Raw genomic sequence first — 4954 nt, 5'->3', positions numbered from 1 at the left:
ACCCTCTTCAAAAAAGGCACTCTCCCCCTTTGTGAGAGGGTGTATATTCATTATTGGAGGGGACCGACATCTTCTTAATTCCCTCCCTCTGGGTTTAATGGGTTGTTACAAATCAAACTTTACAGTAACAGGAACGCTTTCTCTAATCACCCCAACCAATTACAGGGAAGAGTGAATCAATCGTTAAGCATCACAGCACTGCTAATAAATCACAAAATCATTTAAACAGGGTTTTAAATCCCAGGAGAAAAAAATAGGGAGAGTGATGAACATTCAACTGAGTGTCCTTATTGCTAAAGGCTTAGAAGGTCTTGACTTACGAGACATTGCTTCCATCCTCTGATTCGGTGGTATTTCCTAAGCATTTATCATAGTGGGCAATGTGCTAGGTGTTCTGGGGGGTATAGCATTAGTCCTCGGACAGCTCTCCAAGGTAGGTCTTACTATTCTCTCTTTATAAGGCTTGTGAAGCTTAGAGGAGTTAGTATTTGCCCAAGTCCTAGAGTTTATAGACGAACAAACTGGGATGGGAAAGAAGGCTCTGGCTCCAAATCACCCTCCTTCAACTTCCCCAGCCACACCCTGATCAAATCTACATGTTCTTAGTGGCTAGGAGAGTGGACATCAGAGTGTCCATAGAATATTAGCTTCTTTTTAAAAGGAAAATGAACTGCTCCTAATGCTATGAAACATCATGTAGGAGAGAAGTATGAGACTAACTGAAAGTAATAAGTATAACAACTGTTAATATTTTTTTTGTTAGGCATCAGACACTTAGGAAAGTGCTTTTATTATGTCATTTAATCTCTAACATGACCTTGTGAGGAAGTTTCTGTTATTGTCACCCCATTTTACACATGCATACTTATGAGTACACTGAGGCTAATGATGATTTAAATAACATGTCTAAGGTCATGAGGCTTAGGGTTTGAACCCAAGCAGCCTAAGTCCAAGGTCAAGATCCCTTATGTCACCCTTAGTAGAAGTAACCAGGTCTGAACTCTTGTGCTAGAGCTACCAAGAACTCAGGTTTGGAAACTCAGTCTAAACTAAAATTCACTTTATTATTTTTTTTTAATAAATTCAGAGTTTGACTAGAATAGATGATATCTAAACAGACTCTGCCCTTGCAAATGCATATTTATCTTGTGATTTTTGTTTACAAATGTTGATTAGGGCCTTGAATGATACTGGTCTACTGTCTAAATGATATAATCACAGGCACATTAGACAGGGACCTCTGCTTGTTACTACCTGGATATCTAGCCACTCTTTCCCAGTTCTCATCTCACCTGAGTCAAAGATAAAAAAAATAAAAAGATGTTTTTGTTGAATGGAAAATATAATTAAACACAGGATAAAAGAAGAAGTTAAACAATATCTATCAAAGAAAATTTAGACAGTTTTGTATTATTTATTTTACCTTATCTTGTATTGCTCAAGCTTTCTTCAATAGACTTCAATTACTTTCATTATTGTAAAATAGATATGATAGAGAAAAATTCACAGATTAATCTTTTTACTTTGCCTCAGCAGCATCTAAATTTTGCTTTTTGTATAATTCTCAAGTTTTTATTAAAATATTTTATTATTCTCAAGTTTTTTCCAGTATATGCTTTATTCCCTTCAGTTATACTGCAGACTCCTGGAAGAGGGGGACACAGAAAGAATTCTTGGTATGCCACTTCATATTGTCTCCTGGTGGTTAGTTATTGCTTCATTTTATTAAAAAAATTTTTTTTTCAATTTTTTAATGGAGGTACTGGGGATTGAACCCAGGACCTCGTGCATGGTAAGTACATGCTCTACCACTGAGCTATACCCCAACCCCCTAGTTATTGTTTTAATATTGTAAAAGTACTATATGTCAATTTAAAAAATGCAAATGCCTCCTTTAAGTATTTTGGCTGAAACAAACATATTTGCATATTTGCACATAAATCTTATTCTGTGCTTTGGATTGCTTTCCCAGGGTAGACTCTCATAATTAACATTATGAAGTCTGTCTTTTTACATTTTTAAAGCTTGATAATACATTTTCTAACAGCTTCCCTATAGCATTGTATATTCTTAACACAAATATATGCCAGCTGAGTTTTTCTAATCATTGATTATCTCCATTAAAAAATATGGCCAGCATGATAAGTGAAAATAGTATCTCGTTTTTGTTTTAATTAACATTTTTGAAGGTTGTACACTTTTCTGTGTACTTAAGTTCCTAATACATTTCCTCTTGTGATTGCTTTTTTATGTTTGTTATCTACTAGTTTGGCCTTGGGTATTGTTTATTTGCTTCTGTTAGTTCTTTAGAAAAACATTTTGGTTCTTTGATGTACTTCTCAGAAATATTTGCCTCAGTCTGTGTTCGATTAGATAAAATGGGATTTTAAATTTTACTTAGCAAAATATTTGCTGTTTCCCCTCTTGCTTTCATATCTATTTCATGTTTTTACAGTTCTTACACTTTTCAAGGACAACTCTGTGTTTACTCTGGAATGTTAAAGTGTAAAGCACAATTTAAAGTCAAGAAATAAAATAAAACTTTAATTGCTTGGAATAAATAGCAAGTGTTTAGGTCATGGAAGTGTTCCACACATGTTTCACGTTCCCCAGGGCTAAAAGGACATCCTTTTTCTCCCAGTCCACTTAGTTGATGTCAAGCCAATCAAGACTTTACTGAAAATATAAATGTATCCCTGTACTTTTTGAAGAAAAAAAATCTATTGATCATTGACTCTTTGTCAGGCACTGTGCTAAAAACTTATAAAGACAATATTTAATTTTTATAGCAACCCTCTAAGGTCAGTCTTACTTCCATTTTATAGATGAGGAAACAGAGGCATTCAGTGATTAGATAACTTAGCCAAATACGCACAGTAAGAAGAGCCAGGATTGAATCTCAGCCATTCTTACTCCAAAGTCTAGCAATATTAGCTGCTCTGTAGAACAGCCTTCTAGATGCCTCCAGAGATCACGTGCTCCACCACTCCCTACCTTCTTACATCACTTGTTTACATCTCCTATCTGGCCTTTGGCAGTATTTAAGTCCCAACACCTGCGGTAGCTCGTCCACCTCTCTATTCTCAAAGAACAGTGTAGATGGATGGGGTGTAGCCCTAGTCACTAGCAGGGGACTGACTTGATGACTTTTTCCTCCATTTATCTCTGATAAGCAGTTTGTTTCTAGCTTGGAGGAGGTGAATCGCCCAATTTTGGAGATTCAAAAATGAAAGCACCAAGAAAATAGTTTCCCAAAGTCACTCAGCTGATGACATGATGCACAAAGCAGCCATTGGAACGTTTCAGTAAATGTAAGTATCCATCAGATTGATGAAAAGAGGACCAAAAATTGGGGTCTTGTCTTTGGGCCCTCCTCTTCCTGCAGATTGCTTGTTACATTTACTGAGAGGTCCTGATGGCTGCTTTATACCTTTTGTCAGTAACTTGGGAAGTTGACGTAAGCTCCTGTCTGGTAACAAAAAGAAAAAAATATTAGACTCTATTTTGTAGAAGTCACTTCTTTCTAACCCAAAGCATTCAATAACTAGATCATTGGGCATAAAGATTGGTTTCTCTTTTTCCTTTGAAGAAAAGCTATCTCAACTAATTTTCATACCAAAACAAAGTTTCTAACACAAACAAACATACCAACAAATAAAATATCTATAATGCATTTAAAAATAAACTTAGTGTATTCATTGAAGGAATGAATTTCTGGGGTGTGTGTGAGTATGTTTGTTTGTTGACAGAATCTAAAGTAATATAGTAGGAGTGTGTGTGATGGGATGCAATCACATTTAAAACTCCATGTAGATGTATAAATACGTAAGAGAGTTCTAATTCCTGATTTTTGAAAATTACTTATTTGTTACTTTGAAGGATGCTGCATAGTGTTCTGAACCTTACCTTTCTTGTTTGCTAAAATAAGGGTAATACTATTTACCACAAAGAGTTTGCACACACTATTTGAGAAAGAGAAAAGCGTAAGAATACAAGTCTGTGAATGGTTTTAACATATGCTAGTTTATTTTCTTCACTTCCTGAATTCCCAGCACACAATGATGAGAGCTGGTGGTTTGACCACTGGACTGCCAAACCCTCTATTCAAACCTCAGTTCCAGGGTCTTAGTTAAAGTTTGAATTTAAACTTTCCCTGGGAATGGGGATCTACTCAGAGAGTTAATCCAGAGTGGTCAGGTTTTCATCCTGACTCAGTCCATTTCTGAGTAGCTCACTTCATTTCTCAGAGTAGCTCATTTCTCTAGACCTCACTCTTCTTATCTGTTTTGTATACCCATGGTCAAGATTGGTTTATAAGATTAGCATATTGCAGAGTAATTATTTATTCATTAACTACAACCGTAAAGAGCAAATACTGATCTCTGCCACAATGAACAGTTTCCCAACTGTTTTCCTGGACTTTGCTGGGCATCTGTCTAGCCACCTTACACTCTGAACAAAATAGTGTGTTGTTCTCCATACCAGTAAAAACAAATAGGCGAGCTCTCTATTGACCCTATCAACAAATTCTAATTAAGCACTTAAAGCTCCTGGTACAATATAAACTCACAGATTATTGCTAAAATGAGGTTTTGAAGTAGGACTTGGGATCAGACAGATTTTATTCAATTGATCTATGACACTGTGGAAATTAGAACAGATTAATTAATATTTATGAGACTCGGTTTCTCATCTATATACAAGGAAACTGTATATAACTCACAGGATTTTTATGAAGGTAGGAGGGAATTATGTATCTAGAATTCTTGGAACAGTTCCTGGAATACAGGAAGCCCTCAATAACGGTAGCTATTACATCATCATCATTATCAAATCTTACCACTAACCTTCAGTTGCTGCTCTGCCACAACAGAAGTAGACTTGGCAAGAAATTTTGCATCAATGCAGTCTCCTGTGCCAATTAACCCATGTGTTAGTTTGTGAAGGCAACTCA

This window comes from Vicugna pacos, chromosome 11, assembly GCF_048564905.1.
Source record: "Vicugna pacos chromosome 11, VicPac4, whole genome shotgun sequence".
In the NCBI taxonomy this organism is placed as follows: domain Eukaryota; kingdom Metazoa; phylum Chordata; class Mammalia; order Artiodactyla; family Camelidae; genus Vicugna; species Vicugna pacos.
Note: the sequence above shows the minus strand (reverse complement) of the source record.